This window comes from Mastomys coucha, unplaced genomic scaffold (assembly GCF_008632895.1).
Source record: "Mastomys coucha isolate ucsf_1 unplaced genomic scaffold, UCSF_Mcou_1 pScaffold2, whole genome shotgun sequence".
In the NCBI taxonomy this organism is placed as follows: domain Eukaryota; kingdom Metazoa; phylum Chordata; class Mammalia; order Rodentia; family Muridae; genus Mastomys; species Mastomys coucha.
Window position 1 is genome coordinate 6291740 of NW_022196902.1, and position 22834 is coordinate 6314573.

The window sequence follows — 22834 nt, forward strand, 5'->3', positions numbered from 1 at the left end:
GACTTTTAGCAGGTGGGCATGAAAGCGCGAGGGGGGGACTTTTTGAAAATCACATTTGGTTTTAAGATGTAACTTAAAATGATGCTTGGTAGAATGTTTTTTCTATTAAGAATTTCTAGTTAAGGCAGCAGGCGGCTGAACATCAAGAAACTTATACAGTGAAAGGAAAGGCTGCCTAAAGGGAAGCGAGCCGAGTTTGAGATCCACTGGAAAAAAAAAAAAAAACAGTGGAGTTTATTCAGTATCTCCAGATTTTCTTCTTCCAAAAATGATTAAAAGTGCATTTTGTAGAGTCGCTCTTCGCAGCAATGCTGTCACGACATGGGGACTCTCATAATACTGTTTATAGGTCAAAACCAAAACCAAAACCAAAATGAAACCAAAGGCGTTATTCTCCAACTCATTAAAGAGGCGGCCCTTCCTTTTTAATATATTCATTTGTAATGAGAAGGGTAGCGATTTTTTTTAATGTCTTGGCGTTTGGTAACTGCGAAAACTGAGACTTCAGACCTAAAACATCTCATAGTTATTACCTGCCTTAAAGCAGAACCACAGTTCAAGTGTCAGGCCCGGAATTCCAGAGGCTAATTTCCACCCCTCCCACGGAGTCACCTGCTCCGGGGGAACCCCGGCCAGAAAGCTGGGTCGCGCCAGGTCAAATCTTGTGCGTCTCTTGTTTACTCCGCCCCGGGCTGGGCGGCGGCGCGGACAGGCGGGTGGGGAAGAGGGTGCTACGGCCCCAGGGTGCTCCAGAACGCTTGGATCCAAAGGGTGGGTGGCGCGCGGTCGAGCTCCGCGTTGAGCCCACCCGGAGGAGGCGCTCCGGGCGTCGGCACCGCCCAGAAGCCGGTGTCTGCGCTCCGGCGCAGCGACCTCCTGGGAACCTCCCTTGAGGGTGCACACGAGTCCACACACGCTGGGTAACGGCCCGAGGGAGCCCCGGTGTCCCCAGGGTGTTGCCGGGCTGGGGAGGAAGCCAGAGTCCCGGCCCCTACTCGCTTGGGATTCCCTTCCCCTCCCCCAGCCCCGCCCAGCTCTCCCAGGGCTGGGTGTGATTTCAGTCCCTAGCAGGGAACCAGAAGCGCGCAGCTGGAGGTGGCAGCTCGCCCCCTTTCCCCGCTCGGCCCCCCAGGAAGCCGGCAGCTGCTCCCCGGGTCGCTACCCTAGCCTATTTGAATACCCGGACGAGGGCGGGCGGCTTCCTGAGCAGGGTGCACTCGGGGCGCCCTGGGGAGTGACCCCGGGGAAAGCAATTGGGGCATTTCGAGCGCGTGAAAACTTCGTGCTTCCGCCGGGGCACGGAAAATGCTAGTGAAACACATTGAGAGTTCCAGGGCTGCTGCATAATTTTTTCCCCCCTGAATTGATAACAACATCGAGGGTGAAGAGGAGAGAGAGCCCCGGCACCCGGGCAAAATGTAAGGATCCCACTGATCACTTAATTTCCTGCCCTAGGAAGGCAAGGAACCAGTGCGTGGGAAAAGGGGTAGAGAGGGAAGGGGATGGGCGCGAAGGAGGTTTCCACACCCTAGTAGGACATTCTCAGACCGCTCCAGACGCCCCAGTGTTTCTGCGTGGCAAGCTGATACCCGCTCTCAGGGGAGATCTCGACTCCCAGGGAAGCTAGCGCGACCGCGACCTTCCCACCCCGCGCGCCCGCAGCGGCGGGGCCAGTCCGGGTCGCACATCCTTCGCCCCGCTGGCCTGCTCCAGACTGGTTTTTCTGGTTCAGCCTCCCTCCCAGGGACGCGCTGGGGGATCCGATGACGTCGCTGGCTGAGTCTCTCCCTCTTCCTCCCTCCCTCCCCTCTCCCCCGCCCGCCCTCGCCGCGCACTCCTCCTAGTAACTTCTGTTCGGGGAGGCGCTGCCAGGAATAACCCGGTGCGTCCACAGCCCGGAGGGGAGGCGGCCGCTGCGGCTCCCGCACGCCGACAAACTGCGGCCCGGGTCCCGCGGCTCCAGCCCCAGCCTGGCGGCCCTGGCCCCCGCCCTGGCTCCAGCTCCTAACAGTGTCCGAAAATAAATATATAAATAAAGGCAAGAGGAGCCTGGGCTGGCAGTGGGGATCGCCTCCCTTCCTCCTCCCCCCTCCGCGCCCGCCCTCCCTCTGTCCTTAAGGAAATGCTACCAGACACCCCCCACCAGACACGCTCAGCCTGGGCGAGGAGCGGCCACGGCAGCAAGAACAAGGGCATCGGGGGGCTTTCCTCCCCTCCTTCTCTCCCTCCTCTTCCTCCTCCTGCGCTGCGGTGACTTTACAGGTGAGCGGCCGCCGCGGCTGCGAGGATCCCCCCCCACCGCCCGCCGCGTCGCGCCCTCCTTCGGCCGCTGTCACCCCGACTGCCGGGAGCTGACAGCCGCCCGAGGGGCTCGCGGCCGGGAGGCTGGCGGCCGGCGGGAGGCGGGCTGGAGGTGAGGGGGTGGAGAGCTGGAGAGCGGGGCGCCGCCGTGCGCTGTCTCTCTCCGGTGGAGGAGGGTCTCCGCAAAAAGAGAAAGAAAAAAGGAAAAAAGAAAAAGAAAAAAGACATCTTCGGTGACTGTGGCACAAGTCTTTGCCAAGTTGAGTCTTGGACATTGAAGCTTGCCGGGAGCCCGAGCAACTTGAAAGGTCTCCTGGCTGGGTAGCAGCCTCCCTCCATGCCTCGACTCTTGGGGACTGGGTGCAGCCCTGGGGTGCGTGGAGGGCGCACCGGCCGCCGGCAGAGCAGAGCGGCGGGAATCTAGGTCCCTTCTCGGCTCGGTAAGTGGCCTCGGTGCCGTGTTTTTCCTGCCTGCACCAGAGATCGAGCTTGTTTCACTTTACCCTGGAAAACGCCTTCGCCCAACTCCAACGCCCCCTTCGCGGCGCGCGCCCCCGGCCGCTTTCCTGGTGGCCCAGGGGTAAGGGGTTGGAGGGGGCGGGGATGGGGGAGACCTAGGCAAGGAGGGTCGGGCGCGTTGGGAAATGCGGGGAATACCCTGGCCGAGGTTCTATGCAGATGAGGGGAGGCTGCTTTGCGTAATGTCCTGGGGGGAGGGGGCCGCGCGGGAGCGCTGGAGGCAGGAATGTGCCTGGTTACTAATGAGGGACGTGCACCGGCGCGCACCGCCGGGCCACCGCTGCGGCTGCCGCGGCCGGCGGCCCGTTGTCAGGTAGCGGGGGAGGGGGCGCGGCGCGGCGCGGGGCTGGGGGCGGCGCAGGCGGGCGAGCGGGCGAGCGGACGGCAAGGGCCGGGCCGCCGGCCTGCGGCCGAGCGAGCGCAGCGGAGGCGCTGGCGCTGGGCATTTCGGTGACTCCTTTCTCCTCCCGAGCGAGGAAGGAAGGAAGGAAGGAGAGAAGGAAGGAAGGAAGCGAAGAAGGAGGGGACTGTCTCCATGGAAGGTTCAGGCGGAGGCGCCCTCGCCTTGCGGGTGCACTGGCCGCAGAGCGGCTCCAGCCGCCGCCGGCTGGCCCCCGGCGCGTGGAGACGGGTGGGGGCGGATTGCATGCTTGTTTGTGCTTCTGGTCGGGGGATCGGGAAGAAACATGTGTGTTTGGGCAGTGCACCGCGAGGAGCTGGGTCTGCGCCTTTATGTCTGTTCCCTGAAGTGGGTGGAACGTTGGCCCGTTCCGGGAATGTTCCATGACGTGGTGCAGCCACAGGAAGGGGGTTAACGAGGGGCTCTCTGCCGCGGCGGCTCTGCTGGCTGCTATCAAAGCAGATGTGCTGCTGCCGCCGCACCTCTCACCTCCTTTCACCCCCCAACCCCCTCCTTTCCATTCTGTGCGTCTGGTGCTGGTAGGGCTAAGACAGGAAAACATAGCTTCTATATGTGCGTGTGTATGTGTATGCGTGTGTGTGTGTGTGCGTGTGTGTGTGTGTGTGTGTGTGTGTGTGTGTGTGTGGTGGGGGTGATGCGTCTGTCGTATTTGGTGGGGGAACGACTCCAGATCAGCCTTGCCATCCCAGCTGTTATCACAGATCGGTGCGCTTTATACGCATGTGCCTCCCGCGTTCTGTCCCTCTTACATAACATACCCAGTGCAGCAGAGGACGGGAGAAAAGGCGACCCCAACCCTCCACGCTCAGTCTCTGTGGAGGCTAGAAGGTCGGAGAGGGTCTCTGGATGTTGTGCTGCAGGGATGAGGCTCCCAGTGGGGAAGGGACCGAGGGGAAGCAGGGTTTCTTGTAGTGGTTCTTCAGTCGCCTACTTGAAAGCATCTAAGTGCAAAGGACTGCAGGAACTAGTCCTCTGAATGCGAAAGCTTTTGACTTGTGTCGCCAAGGGAGAGTGGGCGCTCTCACCTCGGAGACGCAGAGAGGAGAAAGGGTCTGTAACACAGTCGCTGGGAGGAGACCCTCAGTGATGTGCTTGGCCTGAGGGCAGCGGGGTGAGCATAGAGGCGACCAGAGGAATCTCTTGATAATAGGTTACACTGGAAACCCCAGGACACCTGTAATGGCTTAGAATTCACACAGGAAGCTGTGTGTGCAACTGACATTGCAAAAACCCTTATGCTCTGCACAGTTATTTAGGCCTAAAATGAACACAGAAAGGCTTGCTTCCGGTCCTTTCATTATAATAGAAAAATTGAACTGATTTTTTCCCCCTCCTTCCTTTTCTGCCATTTTAAAAATAACTCAATTTATTTAAAAAACTGTACTGGTACATTCTTCCATTTCCAAAGCAAGAGATTTCAGTAATTCACAGGAGGGCTGTTTTTGTATCTTCTTCTTCTTGTTGTTTTTGCCAACTCACAGCCCTCTTTGAGGGCTATTGTTTTTTTCTTTTCTTTTCTCTTTAGCAGTTTCTTCTGCGTGAATAATCAAACCCAGAAATTACTTGGAAGTATTTATAAGATTCATACTAATTACATTTTCAGTGATCTGTGCCCCTAGAAAAAGGCCATGGAACTTTAGACCCTTTTCCTCTAGTGATAATGATTCTATTTGTCCTTGAGCAAACCAAGTTGTTTAAGTATATTCATATATTGTTACATACATAGTGTGTTAGGATTTGTGAATGCCTGGTTGCTTATATGTCTAATAGGCATGCCAAGATACAATGTTACAAATTACCCAAGAGGATTGTATAATGAGCATGCTGGGTTTGAGTTTTAGGATGTAAGTCCAGCAGTTTATTCTGTGCATGTGAATAAGGTGGAAATCATTTTTTTTTTTATTGCCAAGAGAAAATTCTGGTGGAACCCTAAGGAGTCACGGTATCAGATTACAACTGCATTTTTATTCTAAGCAGGAAGAGAGTTGTCCATATACACAGAACCAGTGGGCTTCAAGTGTCATAATCTCTTCCACCACTAGGCTTGAAATGGGCAGTAGAGTTCTCATGTGCAGAAAAATAAAATATTACAATTATAATATACATACTTATAATAAATATTATAATAAAATAAATAGTACAGGACTGACTCTTTTGAAAATTTTCTGAGATAGTTTTTTGCTTTGAGAATAGGTGGGGGATAACACAAAATTGGTAATTGGCATCTGTAGTGTGTTTTAGTGATTGTATTTTATTAAATTAACTATTAGCACCAACTAATATCTATGTATTTAAAGTTGCTTAAAATTAAGTATTTGAAAATTGATTTGGGACAGTTGAGGAGAATGGTAGTCAATATTAATGACAGTACATATTTAGGATATGTACTATCTATATACTATAAATATATGATAGATTATATTTTAACTGGTTAGATGGAGGGTTGGCAAAATAATACTGACCTAGATAAAACATTTTTGTAATAGATGCCGTAAGAAGAATTTATTTCTGTTAACATACCACATAAGGAAATGGTCCTGGTAGACTACATTGAAAGATTACCTAGCAGAATCTTTCGATTGATCAGCTTCTTTTCCATGGGATGCGTTTACAGATCTTCTTGTTACTATGAAACAAAACAGAAAACAACATATATGCAGGCGTGCCTTGAAGAATAATAGTGCATGTGTCGGCTTGAACTATTGGCACTATGACATTATTCAGGAATCAGGTTGAGTGCCTTATGTTTATTCCAGTAAAATGATGAATTTTATTTTATACTTTGGCAATGTGGTGTGTGTGTGTGTGTGTGTGTGTGTACGCACATATGTGTGCTAAGGACTTCATTTCAGCCACAACAACAAATAATAAGTTTGCTATTTATGTTTCTTTTCAGTTCTTGACTTGGTACCAGTAGCTAGCAGAGTTTAGTTTGAAAACTTCAACATAGGAAAGATTGGTAGAAAATATTTGGCATGGTGAAAGTGTGGTGCAGTATTAGATGTGGAGTAATTGAAACCTAGCATGGTGACTATTATAATAAGGGGAATGTGGCTCAGATCAGTTAGATATGTGGCTGTGGGTGGAAAGGCTTGCTCCCCTCCCGTTAGCTATCATACAGTTTTCACACATTAGTTCACACAAACACAGGGACAACTTTGTGTTGTGTTAGTCCTTTATATCAGACCTATAGGTGGAGAAGTGGCTCTCCTGTATACCTCTACTTGAACATTTCAGAGTTAGACTTCTCATTTACAAAGTTGCATGTGAATTCGCTGAGTCTGTGGTTGGACTAAATCTTGGTATATTGGTGTTGTGACTTTTAGAGTGGCATCAGAGAGTGGAGCCTAGGAAATTTTCTAACTGTGCTTCCTGGAGTTCAGGTTTCATCTGGAACCTCAAACTGTGCATGTTAAGTAGGTTTGTTTCAATCACTGAAGGTTGTCAGTAATGCCAATGGTTACGTGAGGGCTTTTCTATGAAACTGTGGGTGAACATAGAGTATTAAAAACAATAGGGAGGGGCTGGAGGGATGGCTCAGTTGTTAAGAGCACTGACTGCTCTTCCAGAGGTCCTGAGTTCAATTCCCAGCAACCACATGGTGGCTCACAACCATCTGTAATGGGATCCGATGCCCTCTTCTGGTGTGTCTGGAGAACAACAGTGTGCTCATATGCATAAAATAAATCTTTTTTTTAAAAAAAAGAAAAAACAATAGGGAGGCTTTTATGATAACACAGTTGTGTGTGCGTGAAGGAAATGTCTGAGAAATGTTTTATTGGTTCCTGGTGTCACAATGGAGCAGTGCTGCCTTTGTGTTATTATGGTAAAACTTAAAGAGTTTGAAAATCAGTATTTGCTAAAGGTCTCAGATGGCTTGTAGGTCATTTGAAAAAGTATTTTAGCACTTAATTGTTGAGACACAATCCACAACTTCACAAAGAGGATGTGTTTCTTGTCTCCATTCAAATTTGGCTTTTCTGTGATGAGCCAGTATTAAAGTGACATGGGCCTGGGATAGCTACATGTTTGAACTGAACCAGAACTGATTGATATTTCATATCACCCACCATTGGTCTGGACCAAAGAGGTGCTAATTTTATCATATGGTTGTGTATGATCCATCATACTGTCTACCTTAATCTATAAATTTAGTTTTCTTGTTAGCTTAAACCAGGTTGTTAACAACCACTTCGACACAAAGATGAAGAGATACAAATGATGCTTCTGTCCCCAAGGGTGAGTCTGGGCAGGAAGCAGGTTGCGTGTCATCACTTTGGGTTCATAGGATGGTTGACTGCAGGGTCAGGAATAATCAGGGTCGCTTTTTTTTTTTTTTAAAACACTTCCCACCCATAATTTTAGTTGTCTTTTTAGAATACTATGGCAGATGTTCTGCCATCAAGTCTTGCATTGTATACTATTTTCTATGGGTGGGACTTACGTTAGCTACTAAGGATATGATAGGTCAAATCAGGGAGTTGATGGACAGATACTGCTCATGCATTGAATGTGGAACACTGCATCCATTTTCAGTGCTGTGGAAGGTACATAAGGAGTTTATATCACCCTGGTCTGGGAGCAAAGAGTCAAGTAAAGCAAAGTGAATGGGAAAGTGTTGAAAGGACAATGGAATTGTGATGAGGTTGGGAGATGTCCATGTGTCCATGGCTGAAAGCAGGCCAGTGGGGATGGAGGGCTGATAACAAGACAAGGCCAGACCTTGTGGATCAGGCCTCCTCTGAGGCAGGTTGACCACATGAATGATTATCCAACCAGGCAGAAATGAGGCCTGCTCCTAGCAAATCAGGTTGTTTGTTGGCCTTGCTCTTGGCCAGTCTAGAAGATGGTTGTTGGAAAGTGAATTTCCTGGGGCTGGACGAACCTGTACAACAGACATCTCCTCTGTAGTGTTTATTTATTAATCAATCCGTTCTGATCCTATGGAAGTTTTTAATGGTACTGGATGAGCTGACTTCAGGTTGTACTACTATCTGTAATCATAAGGAATTTATATTTCAAAAATATTTATTTGGGGGCTCCAGTAAACTGGATTGGCCTGTATCATTGATGTAATTAATGAATAACTCCAAATTCAGAGGTTTTTAAAACAGGGTCTTTGTGTTAAGTAACCAACTAATCTTTGGGCCTGTGTATGAACTATGTATTTCTTAACAACTAGTGAAGGGTGAAGCTTGCAATTCTCCAGATAATTTATGTACAGGACTGCAAATATCGGCATTTAATTCCATATGATTTGGAGTCACAGTAACATGATGTTGAAGGAAAAGGACTGGAAACAAAGGCTTGTGATGATGCCTCTCCTTTCCACTTGTATCATTTTATTAGCACAGTCTCCATCTTATTTATTATTGGGAAATGTAAGTGTCAGTCCAAGTCTAGACTCTGTAGACAATCTCACTGCAAGACAACGGGACAGTTACCGCCAACTTTAAGGTTTCTTTTTTAGCCTGGAGAAGATGTATCATTTACCAGTAAACCTTACTATAATATAGAATTAAAACTTCCAAGTCCAGGAAGAATAAAAGTGGAAGCTTCCTGCTTCCTAAACTGGAAAGAACTGAAGGAAGGAAAGGGGATTTAAACCTGGGAGCACTGAAGGCTGAATAAACTACATGAATAGGTGTGGTGGTGGAGACCGGAGGGGGTGGGGGCGGGGCACAAGCTGGGGGCTTTGCTGGGAGAGTCAGGCAAGCTTGGAAAGGTGGCTGGCTCTGGAATCCCTAGGACCTTGAAAGTCTATGGAGGAAGTCGGTATGCGCCTGAGGATTGGGCAAGAGCAATAATGCTCTGAAGTATGTGGTTTAGAAAGGTTATAAAGTTCTTGGTGGTAAGGAACTAGTTAGATTGCCATAAAATTCACACATACACAAATACACACACACACACACACACACACACACACACACACAAATGCGGAGGCTGATTATTAAGAATGCCGTGTAATTCAGTATGGAAGCTGTCTCCATTGTGTGACAGTAAGACTTGTCTTTGTTTTAATGTTACCTGGAAGTAAGTAAACAAAGTGATTAAAATACTTTATTAAACATTGCTTATGCTGGTCTGAGCAGAATTTTAAGTGCAGCATCTCATTATTATTTGAAGCAACAAAGTTTCACTCTAGAAAATAGTCATAGTGAAGGAGAGAAAGCTGACCATCAAATGCCAGTGTGTAAAAGTGCTCTTAGTTAAAATCATGGAGTGTTTGTACTTTGGGGTGGCAGTGGTTAAGGAATAGATAGGTGATTCACAAGCAAGCTGTTAGAACATGGTTTTTAATTGGTAACCAAGTATATTTAAGCCCATGGCAGTCTTGGAGCGTGAGTGGAGGGTTTAGATGCAAAGGTTCATTTGGCAGAAAAAAAAAAAAAAAGCAGGTCATGGGAGATCTTATGCATTGGGGAAGATTTCACTTGATGAGAAAAGTCAGCAAAAACCTGGGATTTTGGCAGCTAGGCTTCAGGTAAACTTAAGTATACATGCCCTCACACAAACATATAAACCTAGGAAATCATATGTGTTAGGCAAGAGAGAAAATACTGATAGTTACAAAATAACATTGTTAATTCTTACCTAGGTAGGTAGGGAAAACATTTTAAAATAGAGACATTGTCTAATTCCATATAAGGAAGATTATTGGAAAGGTAATTTAAATTATAAGTAGCTTTGTACTCCAAAATGGGAGATTCATTTGAAACGATGCTTTATTTCTTTTGGAAGCCAGACAACTAGTTTAATAGTGTACATATGAAACGCTAATTTGCCTTGTTAATTGGATGCAATTAAATTGAGGTTATTTTATACTTCTTAATTGTCTGAAAATTACATGTGTTGCCATGCCTCTGCAATGGGAGGCAAGAGCCAGGGAAGGTATAGAGGAGTGTAGTGTGCAAAGGCTTGGCTCTGTCTTTGTAGGGAACTTGTGACAACCTGGAAGCCAGACATCCCAGCTCTCCGGACTTCATTTGGAAGCGAAAGTGATTGGGACAGATGGCTTCTGGAGCCTCTTCCAACGCATAGTCTGCATATTCTATCAGTTTAACATTCTACTTTTTCGTTACAGGGGATGCAGTGTCATTTTATTCCGTAATTATGGTATTACCAGACTGAAAAAAAAAACAACACTTAAAAAAACGCGGCACAGGGCCAATTTAGCAAATAAGTTAGGAGGAAGGGATGGGAGGTGTACAGAGCTCTTGTCTTATGACAGGCCCCATAGCAGGTACTCCTGCCCACTTGTGAGTTCACCAGCACCCTGGGACAATTTAGTGTCATTATCTCTGTGTTTACAAGTATAGGAACTGAGTCATTAGTGGAGCAGGGTTTGAACTCAAGGCTCAGTGCCAATCCATGGGGTGTGACTGTTCACATTAAGGGGTCCAGTGGACATCTCATGGGTCAGGAGCCTGGATTTGAGAACAGAACAGGGTGCCCTGAGGTTTTGAAAGGAGGGAATATCTGTTGGAGGGTCAACTTGAAACTTTTGTGGGAACATCTGCTCTGACCCCTGTGCTCCTAGTGAGGGAGAATACCAGGCAGCTGTGCTTATTTTTAAGGGAGATTACTCTGAAATAAAAAAAAGCACAAAACGAAGTCAAATTGTTGTGACAGTACAATATTCCTGAGATATTTTCAAATGGTCTGTTAAACTCTTGATTGAAATGGTTTAGGAAACAATGTCATAATGTAATGGGCTTCACTGGTTAACAAATGGAACCACCAATTAAGATCTCGAATACTTCTCATTCAGCTCAGCCCATGTGCTGTACCAGTGATGTGAACGGAATTCTCTGGTGTGGGAAGGTTTTGGTCTAAAAATAGTCCTTGGTGCCTGAATTACCCAGTTTGAACTTTTGCCTAAGTCTCAATAGCTGGGGAGGCAGCGTTCACCTCTGAGGTCTTGGGTCCACTTAAGAGACACCACTGGGCATTTATGGGGACTGCTGACTTTAAAATGCTTTCCTAGTTAATTTAGCAAATATTGGTGATCTAGGAAAGATGGTGGTCTACACATGGAAGCATCACAGGGAATAGATTAGTAAAAGGAGGCCTTAGTCCTTAGAGTTTGCATTCTACTAGACAGATTTAGAAGTGTTTTCTGACAAATTCAGTTACTATGCTACATTTTTTCAAGGTGTTCAATAATTTCTGCTCACATAATGAGTCTCTTATCCCTAATGGGACTTAAACAAACACTGAAAGATCACTTAACTCACTTCTAGTATCTCACTAATTTAAAGGTGTGCATTTATATACATATATGTAAACATATACACATATAATCATATATACATGTATGTATATTTATAGCACTATTCTTTTTGAGGTTTGAGGGTATAAAACAGCACCAAACATAGGGTTCTATCCCCCCGACCAAAAAAGAAAAAAAGACACATAGGAATTTAAGTAATATTTAATACTTCTGTGTTGTCAGGCCCTGGCAAAAGAATGAAACAGAATTTTTAAAAAAATTTTCAAATGACACATCACTTTGTATTATAAGTGCATTTGTGAGTGTGCTGACACAAAGATCATATTTGGAATTTGTATTTTAATCTTAATTCAAATGAATAAAGGTTTTAGTAGATTAGGACGGCTCCCATTTCCACTAAAGCATGCCAGCAACAGTGGTTCTTAGTGGTTACGTGGTGTGGATTTGCGACATCTTCTCCATGCCAACAAGAGTGGTTCTCAGTGGTCACATGATGTGGATTTGCCACATCTCCAGAGACAGCCATTGAAGATTAGGAAAAAAAAAATTATCTCTCTGCAAGATGGGGTGTGCATACATCCCAGGGAAGGAACCTTAAATGGTTCAGAGTCTTGACTAGACTCAGTCTCAATGGGCAGTCCCTCAATATGCTTTCCACTAAGTGTGTCTTGCTCTTTTCTGTTTTATTCTGTGCTCTCTTGAAGCCATGGTCTAAATCCCCTTTCCACTCAGGTGAACACACTAACTGACCCCTCGATGGCTGAGGAAGGACTTTATAGTCTGCTGAACTGGGATTTGTCTGTCTGAGGAGTGAGTTTTCTCTTGCTCAGTTTTCTGCTCAGCAGACTCTGTGGAAGAGAGTTGTGTGAAGCGGCTCTGGCACACAGGTTGGGAGTATAAGGAAGTGTCTTGGTGGGCCAGCTAGGATAAATACGGCGTAAAAAAGAGACGATATTATTTTCCCCCCATTTACCCTTGCCCCATGGAGGCCAAGCGAAATGGAGGGCAGAGTTGGAATGAAACGTTGCCTTGTCTCACGAAGCTGGTGGTGAAATTCTCTGTGTTGAGCACTGGGCAGTGTCCCATGGGACAGTCCTGATGGCCAGCCCAGCACTTTGTAGATAGGTCATCAGGAGTTCAGCTTTTAATTGCCTTAGGAGCAATGATCCAACTTTTGTTTCTTTCTTCCCTAGATCCTTATAGTTGGGATAGTCTTCATGCCTTTAAGGAAGGAAGAAAACCACAAGGTTATAAACATTTGGTTTATTTTCGTGTCATTAGCTATGTGTCAAGGTTTATTTTAGAAGTATAGAATTTTTGGAATAAAAACGAAGATTTCCGATGCTGGCTTTGCTTTTCTGAGGGTGTGCTCATTAAACCTCACAGTGTGGCTGGAGAAGCCACCAGAGTGGATGGCTCTAAACCCTGACCCCAGCACTTTATTGCTTGCCTCATTATTGATTTTCAAAATGACTCAGGCCAAGTGACTGTACATCTATCATATTTTGTTGGTTTTTTTCATCTGTGAAAGTGTAGCTTTGCTGGTACCACTGCTCTGCCTCTTGGGAATGGAGCAGGGCAATACAAGGGAATCAGGCTATTTTTAGAGGCAAAGCAACACTAACTTTTGAGAATAATTCAGTTGCAGGAGGAAAAAAAAAAACAACCCAACATATAGCAGTATGCTTGTGACAAGGGTTAGCAGAACCTTCTTGAGGTGACTGATTATTATTGCTGCAGTTTATTGTAGAATATGTGTTTATAGAGAAATAATGATCAGAATTTCCACAGCTTCTGATAATGTCTCCTCATGGGCTTTAACTTGGTATAGACCAGTACCAGGCAAAGCTAATATGGAGCTAGTTACAGCTGTATTCAAGCAGTAGATAAATAAAATAAAGAAACCCCACGACATAGAACACATCCAAAGGCAATTGTTTTTGAATGTGTAATCTGTTTACTTGTTCAGATGACCTTAGTAATATGCATGATGAACTTGGTCCCAAATTTAATCAAGTGTAGCCTTTAAAATGGGCCAAGTGGCTCAGAATATTCTAAATGACCTTTTAAAAAACACATCGCTCAACAGTATTGAATGTAACAAGTAATTGGACACACAATGTGGACGTTCAAGTTTTCTAATGGACAGACTCCAAATCTGTTAAATCATCAGTTGAGTTTTGGTGATGTTTGGGGAGAATTTGCTAGTGTTAAACCTAATGAAACCTGACAGTGATCATTAACAACTGGAAAAGTTTTATCCCTTAATGGATAATCTCACCAATGTATATTACAAAGAAATTGTCCTGACCTGTCTTTTTATTCTTATGAGTGATACAAGAGGGGACGCTAGAAGACAAGGAGAGGACATTTCAAAAACAATAGTAATTGCTGGGGTTTTTACACTGTCCAAGACTATATGAGTCCATCTTATAGCCAACAAACAAACAAACAGACAAACAAACAAACAGTGTTTCATTGTGTATCTAACACTGGTGATAGCCTTTAAGCCAACTGGTTTGGGTTTAAGTTCCATATGAGATTTTTACGATATGCCACACCACTGCATAAAGGAAACAACTGTCCTTATTTGTATTTGACAAGTAAGTGTCCCTGGGAAAGAAGAAAGAAGATGGGAGGGGGTGAAGAATAGCATTTTGGAATATGCACATGGCTTGGTGCTTTAGCACACAGGGCTTAGTTCTTGGTACTTTTTTCCCTAGTGGGTTAAGAGTTTATGTGTGAAGTAGTTGCACCTTTAGGGGCAGCAGAAAATCTCTTTAGATGTTTTTCTTCTCTCGCTGTGATACGTGGTGTAGTAAATGTGGCTGAGGTACTGAGCACATTTCCGTCTCTAAAATGACACTGACTAATGTCTTGAGTTTAAGATCTGATGTTTGGAGTTTGTGGGCTTAATTGATGGCAGGGTGCTTTGCAATGTAAAGTCTCTTGTAGGAATAGATGAGACCTTTGGAGCCATCAGTTAACCTCCAGCCATGGAAGACATAATTCAGGACAGTTCACCATGGGCTGCATATTCAGCCTCTACTTAAACACCATTTTCTTTGGGAAGCTCCACCTACTTAGGGATATTTCTTTTCATGAGCAGCACATTTTCAGCAGCAATGCAGAATAAATTTACCCATTGTCTGGCAGACATTGCTACAATTATTTAGGTGATAATGGTCATCTTATTTACTCTCTTTTCTTCTCCCGGGCTAAATATTTCTGGTTCTTGCAGCTTGTAGGACATTTTCATTTTTATTATTTTGTCCAGGATTGGGTTGTTCATGTTTGAAACTGCTTGCTGGTGTTTCACTGTGTTTCCTTTTTAAAATCAGATCTCAAAAATAAGTTGCTCAATTCCTTTTAGTCTTCATAAGATGGCCCCAACTGGTTCAGAAATGTCTTATAGAAGGGGCCCATGCTTGTTGAGATTTTGTAGATAGCGTATCCGGAGCAGGGGTACCTTTACAGTCATACAGTTCAAGCAGCTTTTAGCAAGTATAGCTCTGGTATAGTTAAGATGCATGGAGAAGTAATGTGCAATATAAATATGAACTGGTAGAAAACAGAGTGTTTCACTGCTGTCCTCAAACCCTGTACACTCTAGCATGCTTCAGAAAATAAAGGGAAGGAAGCTCTTTTTAAAAGAGACAGGTGAAGTACCAGCAGAGAGGCCGAGGGGATCCATTAACAAGGTGGAGATGTGGAAGAGGTTTCTTGGAAGAAGGGGATGCTTGAGTGAGGCCTTGATTTGACAGACATACACACCACAGTGCAGGGAAGCCGCAGCAGTCAGTAGTGTGCTCAGAAAGGCCTCTGCTTTGAGGACAGCATCAAATGCCTATGCAGGCTGAAAAGAGACCTGAAGACAGTTCTCTCAAGACCCTGCATTCCAGTACCCCAAACCATAGGAAGGGAGAGCTGTACTGAGCCACAGTTAGAGTTTGATCCTCATAACTTTACAAACACGGTTGAAAAACGTGCAACCAATAAACGGGTGAAAAGAAAGTATCTAGAAGTCCCTATTGCAGGAAATCCGATTGTGTGTATAAATAGCAGGACATGAAAGACACTGGTTCTGCGTTGGCTTGCCTTAGTAAGTACTGCTGTCTCAAAATAGTGACTTCAGCCTTAAAGGCAGAGAGGTGAATGTGTGGATGGAGGATCCTTCGGTGTCCACTCTGGTGCAAGTCGGGCCTGCCCCTTGACACTTCCTACCTCTTAAGCATACCACTGGTATGCTTAGGTTAATTTATTATCCCTTTAAGATAAGGTAAACTAATGCTTTCTGCTCATTAAAAACGAGGATACAGAATAATGGAAGTATTTCATGCATGTACATTAATTGTGCAAACTCCATTATAGTGCATTATATAATATTAAATATATTATTATATGTAACTGGTTTTGCATCTTTGAAACAACCTTAAAATATTGTTACTTAAACTCTGCACTACCTATGGTGTCTACTGGAAAACTAGTTCAAATTCACCTGCTTACATTGCTTAGTAGTCTATAAAATGAGTAGCCAGGAAAGTCAATATTTAAGTAGGCATGTATGCCATAGAACAAATGAATCTATATAGAAAAGCGATTTATGAGTTTCCTAATAGAGTTAGTGATTCTATATTACCAAAGTTAAGAGTTCTCATTTCCTGAATAGGTACTTTGATTTTGGATTTTTTTTTTTTTTTTCGAGACAGGGTTTCTCTGTATAGCCCTAGCTATCCTGGAACTCACTCTGTAGACCAAGCTGGCCTCCAACTCAGAAATCCACCTGCCTCTGCCTCCCAAGTGCTAGGATTACATTTTATTAACATGTATAAACTAAATTATAATTAAAATGTACTGTTCTGAAATATTAAATATAGCTGAGAAAGGAGGTGCGCTACATTGGCATGCTTCCTAACCTTGTTACTTATTGAAAATACATTAACAGCTTTCTAGAGCTGTAAGGTCTGAAGAGATGGCGATGGAACCTCATCCTGCCAGCACTGAGTGGGGAGATAAAGGTCCTTGGAGCACTGTAGTCTTGGGGACTAAGTCACAGGTGCTTCAGTTTGACTTGCTATTTACCCTGTTTCTAAAGAGAAGGTGTGAAAACAGTTATCCCGCAAAGTGTATTTCCCATTCATTGGTTCTTTTTCATATAGCAGAAAAAGTACCTTGTACTGTAAGACATCATAGTTCAATATTATGGCCTGTGTTCCCAATTAATATGTTTATTCACAAGTTGATATATTTTATTGCTGCTATACTGATCTTTCTATCTTCAGTCTGTGCTAAATTCATACCGGTATTACTTTCATTTAGTCTGTAATTAGGATTATAAAACAGGAGAATTTTTAACCATCCCCTTTGTTCTTTCCGATGTCATCATCAGGAATGGAATATAAACCAGAGAGCATGAGGTTTGGATAAAATCTTCACTGACCCTATATGGGCAGTCACTTATAGCTTGTGGCATGCTAATTATATACCAGTGACATGATTTGAAAGAGTAAGTAAAACTCCTCACTCATTAAAAAAAAAAATAAGAAAGAAAGAAATGTTTAGGGCAGACTTACTCAAATAAAACAATTGAGATGGGGTATAGGTTGAAACTCCTTGGTCAGGGATCACTCAGGAGACAGACAAAAGTGGAAGCTTTTCCTGGGATTGAATACATTAAGATCCCCTTTGCAAGGAAGGATGCGCTGACACTGCTAGGAGTTAAACGTTGCTGTGTGTGTATCTCTATGTCTGGAGGACGACTCCGTGGTTAAGAGCACCTATTGCTCTTGCAGAGACCTTTGGTTTGGTTCCCAGCACCCTCGTGGCGGCTAACCACCATCCATAGATCCACTTGCAGGGGATTCAGTGCCCTTTTCTGACCGGTGGTTACTGTATGTATGTGTGTGGTTCAGACAAAACACTCATACTTATGAAATAAAATTAATCTAAGACTTGTTTATAAGTTGTCGTGTCCATGCTAAGGAGACGAGGAATTTGGAATGATTATCTCTTAGACCATGCCAAGACTCACAGTAAGGCGTCGCCTCTCTGAAGTGGAGTAGTGGTAACATAGGAGCCTAGTTCAGGTCTTTACAAGTCTGTTGGCCCCAGGCTGAGTGGACATTTAAATACTCGGAGCTTATTTCTAGCTGACAGTATAATTATATGTAGAGCAAATGGAACATTTTAATATTCTGTAAATTTTATGTAAATTTAAACGATGATGCAAAAAACTAATTTTTTTTCTTTGGGTGTTAAGGTAAAAAGACAAGTGATCAAAGACACATGGCTTTGGGTCACTGTAATGGCATCCTTTGATATTGTCTTAGACAGTGAGGATTGAATATGGCAGTTGACATTCATTTATCAGATTCTGTGTTTATGCTCATTTGCATAAAAAAGTTAGTTACCTTTTACAAAGGGAGGTTCGTGGATCGGACATGCAGCTCAGTTGGTAAAGGCTGTTCCTGGTTTGATCCCTGCACTGCAGTGGTACATACCTCTCATCTCAGCACTAAAAACTAGAGGCAGGGGGATCATAAGCTTTAGCTCACCTAGCTAGAGAAGTTGTTTACTCTTGTTACAGTGAAGTTTACATTTAAGTAATGTTTACAGAATCCTAAATATGATTATATATTATATACATATAATATGTTATATATATTATATATGTGTCTTGGATCAGCTTAAGGTTCATAGCAAATTGAGAAGATAGAGATTTCTCATACACCTTACCTGTGTGTATCCTGCCTTCGAGCTTCAGTCAGTGAGGAAGACCTGCTACCTCCAAAGACTTATATTGAGAAATTACCATTGCTGAAGGTCATAGTTTACATCATGTAAGGCTGTAAATGTCTCTTTTCATGTCCTGTGTAACATTGCATAGTGGAAACGTTAGAGATGTTAGTTCAGAGCCTTTAATACTGGTTCATCATGAGAACAGAAGTCATCATTTTTTCTTGTAATTAACAATCTATCTCATTAACAAACTGAAAGGAAACTATTTCAGTTTTTGTTTCATAATAATTATACAATACCTTATGGTCTTATTTTTAACCACTATTAACCTTAACCCACTGACTTGTAGAATTACCCCAGGTTATCATGGTTATGGCTTGAAACTAAATAGAAGGCTGGAAATTGAGGCTAAAGGAAAAAAAAAGTCAATGGCTCAAAAACTATAAATCAATCATTTTTCCTTTAAAATATTTTGGTCCTGTATTTTGTTGCTATTATCCAGGGTAAGAACAAGACCGAATAGCTCTTAGGAGACTTTTAGGAAATGAATTAGGAGTATTAAAGGCCTCAGTGGGTGAAAGTTTATGCTGTGCAGTGGGTATTTAATGAAAACATAGCATTTCCTGTTTGTCTTCGACTTCATTGGAGGTGTGCAGTATGGAAATATGCTTTCTTTTCGGCCATGTATTGGAGATAAAAAGTGGGGCTTGAGGGGAGGAAGGGAAAAGGGAGGCAACTTATGCTTTAAAAGATTCCTGGTGGAAGGTCCTACTAAGGATACCCCAATCAGGATTGGGCAGAGAAAGTGCCTCTTAGGCCTCCGAAGATGCATGCCACTTCTTGCTGGGGGGAGGTGAGTCCTGAAGGAGGGAGCCACTGTGGGGTGTAGGGGGTCAGGTGGCCTCTTGCGGGACTGCAGACCCGGGGGCGCGCAGAGTTGCTGTGGGAGGCTCAGCGCGCGCCCCCGCCTGCGCGCCCCCGCCCGCGCGCCCCCGCCCTGCCCACAGTTGACCTTTGGCCCCGGGGCGGCCATCCGAAGGAGCTGACTGAGTTGACGGATGACGTCTCCCCTGCTGTCAGTGCACAACAGGAAATGCTCTCTGCCTCCCCCCCTTCCTGCCAGGAGAAAGTGGGGCTCGCTGCTCTCGCGGCCAGCCGAGACCTAGTTTCGGGGCCCACGCAGAGCACCCTGCTTGCGCAAGGGCTCTGGGTGCAAGGCCTGGCCGGGGCTGCCTGGGCGGAAAGCCAGGGTGAGCACTGGCCGCGGACCGCCCAGTCTGGGGACCCTGAGCATCCGGAGGGGTCCCGGAAAGGAGGCCCCAGTGCTGAATAATGCTGACCTCATAGGGCCTCTGTTGATTCTCTGTTGTAAAGCCCTGACAGGAAGGCTCCTCCTTAACCCTGCTTCCAAAGGCCACCTTTTACTTTGTTGTGGAAATACTGACAGGGGCACCTAGGGTAAAGCCTCAGGCCTGGGGGACCCTGCAGGACAGACTTCTTAGTAGTCATTTAAGCCATTGTTTAGGTAAAGTGAGGTTTGCTTTTTTAAAAAAATATGAACCATTTTGCAAGCTCAGGACAGTCATACATCAGCAGCTGTGGATTTATTATCTTGAATTTGCAGATATGTTGCTGATTTTCTTTCTCCCTGGTAGACTTAAAACAACTAAAACCAAAGCATGTCAACCCTAGGCATATTAATAAGAAATGTTTACATAACCCTTGAAGCTGCATTTTAGAATGATATTCAGTATTACAATCTATAATTTAGCACCAGGGATGCCTGTGTTGCACATGCTTGCCAGTACGCTAAAGGGGAGAGCCATCAGCTAAGCAAGCATTGTGATTACTTCCGTGGTTGACTCATGAATAGGCTTTGTCATGGGAGATTGTTCTTCTGGCCACACAGCCAAAATGCCAAAGTTCACTGGGAGGTCTGCTGAGGTTTCTTATAGCAAACACTTGACAGAGTCTTAGTTAGATGAGAATACTGTGTAGTAGTTTCTAGTAAACCTGAGAATATTGTGGAACATACACTTTACTCTCCGTGTTGGGCTACCTGTGAAGCTTGACCACTGACCTATGCTTTTGAAAGCGTAGCTTAAGTGTCCTCACATGATTAGTCCATGTGTGCAGCATATGATGTCATTAGCCTTGGGGAACTGTCAACTGATTTATGCTATTTGAGCACTTTAAGGCTATTTGAGAAGAGTTTCAAGTAAGACCTGTGGGTCTTGAAAACATATCTTTGGTGGGGTTTTTGTTTGTTTGTTTTTGTGTTTTCTTTTTGGTAGGGGGCAGATAGTTTTGTTTCTTTTTGAACTTTGACAGAATATAGAAGGCTACTCAGGGAAATAAACTTGGAACATAAAAACCAGGGTAAGTTGTAGTTGAGGGGAGCTGACTTCATTGTGTAGACAATACCACATGCTAGCACACTTTATCAAACACGGAGCCTAAAGAATATTAGGCAAGCTTGCGACCACTCAGCTACACCCATGATACACTCTTGATTGTTGAGCAAACAAGATCATGAGAATTAAAATGTCTGTGTATTACATTAGTAAAAAAATTAATCTTGGGAGGTGATTTTCTTGTCCTCGTACCGATATAGGCAGGAGGTACATTGGATATCATGAAAACTATTTAAGTACATGTGAGTTTCATCTTTGATGTCAAATTATGTTTGAACCCATTGTATACTGCCTGTTCTGTATGATTTAACCACTTCTAAATCCAGCTTGTCCATTTATAACTTTAGCATCATGAAAGTATTTATTTAGTAGTAGATTTATAAGGATCAATTACTCCATATTTGAATTAACAATAATCCCCAGTTTTTTACACACCTGGAGTTGCTAAGTAGGATCCTTAGACACATTAATTAAATCTCATAATCACCAGGAGAGTAACATACAGTTGTATGAAAACCATTTGTGAGGAGTGCTTCTGAGTGGCATCAAATTGGAATTTTTATAATATTTATCCAAACCCAACATTTGATATATTTTTGTGGCTCAAACATATGTGCTTCATTTCATTCATGAATAGATATACCTAGTTTGGAGGAGTTTTTCTTTTCTTTTTTTTAAAAGATTTTATTTATGTATGTATGTGAGTACATTGTCGCTGTCTTCAGACATACCAGAAGAGGGCATCGGATCCCATTACAGATGGTTCTGAGCCACAATGTGGTTGCTGGGAATTGAACTCAGGACCTCAGGAAGAACAGTCAATGCTCTTAACCTCTGAGCCATCTCTCCAGCCCTAGGAAATACAGTACAGAAAGGTCTTGTGCCTTTATAGAGCTGCCCTACAGCTCTCGAGAGAAATAGAAAATGTCTTTTCAACTCTAAGCTGGGAAGTTGGATTCTTGGAGGGAAATAAAGTAAATAAAAAAAAATAATAAAAATACTGCAGAAGAGCTTAGAATTATAATTTGAAATATTTTTAAAACTATTTAAAGCTATTTTAAGTGACTTATTGGAACACTTTTATTTACTTATACAAAGGATTTGCTCTCTACTGTACCATTCCTAATGAACCTTGCAATCAGGGCTGAGTTTGCTCTGTCCCTGCCTTATCTTTGATGCCTGCAGCCATGCCTCACCCTGAGCTCTGGCTCCATACACAGGCACTTGAATGGAGGAGCAATAAGAGAAAAATGTCGTGGTCATCTCTAGGATGTCAGATGGCGTTTTACATTCTTGGCCAAGTTTCTGCATTCTCTTTGTCAAGTGCTTTAAATTCAGCAACAATGAAACAATACTTGAGCTTCTGAAAATGAAATGTAGGCATAATAGGTGCACAATAAATGTATATTAAATGGAAGTCCTGAAAGACACAGGATGCTTGACAATCTTGCAGGCCTACTGCTCTAGGTACTGTGTTAGTCATTGACAAACTGTTTTTCATCTAATGAGAGTCTTTTTTTTTTTTTTAAATAACATAACATCACCCTATTGACTTATAAAAGGAGACATTTCAGGGGGAGGTTGCAAGCAGACCACTCGATGCAGAATGATTTTCACTGGCACTTAACCCGTAGGCTCTACTTAACAGTCTGGGATCTGAAGTACCTTTAAGAGTTTAAATATGTCTGGCTGTTAGTGGTGCAAGCGTTTCATCTCAGCATTCGGGAGGCAGAGGTAGGCTGATTTCTTGAGTTCAAGGCCAGCTTGGTCTACAGAGTGAGTTCCGGGTCAGCCAAGGTTACCCAGAGTAACTCTAAAAACAAACAAACAAACAAAACCAAATATGATTCCAGAGTGATTGCTGATGCTGATTTTCTGGAAGTCAGGATAATGGATTATGCCTGTACTTAAGTGCCCAGTGAAGTGCTGAACAGGGCAGGTTTCTCCTTGCCTGCCACCTGTACAATCACAATGGAGCCCATGATCAGAGGGGCCCTAAGTTTGACTCCATTGTACTAGGCTTGAATTTTAAAATTTTAAGCAAGGACCTTGGTATCTTCTTTTTGTCTTGGCCCTGCAAACTCCATAGATGATCTTGAGCTTCTGTCCATGTCAGTGACAGGGTTTTATACATTGGGAATTGGTTACCTCATGGCTGGGGAATTGTCCAATGAGTTAGCACTTGAGGTCATGGGGTCTTGGTTGCTG

The 22834-nt window shown here is 43.9% G+C and overlaps 1 protein-coding gene across 10 annotated transcripts in view; it reads left to right on the plus strand.

Annotated features, from left to right (window-relative positions):
- Positions 1–1241: 1241 nt before the first annotated feature.
- The window catches only part of Hivep2 (HIVEP zinc finger 2), a 194525-nt gene continuing 172932 nt past the window's right edge, over positions 1242–22834 (plus strand). For 3 of the 10 annotated variants that reach the window (XM_031380458.1, XM_031380456.1, XM_031380462.1), the window contains exon 1: positions 1826–2741. The gene's annotated coding sequence lies outside the window, so the exon portion shown is untranslated. The other 7 variants (XM_031380460.1, XM_031380465.1, XM_031380459.1 and 4 more) reach the window with 4 other exon arrangements.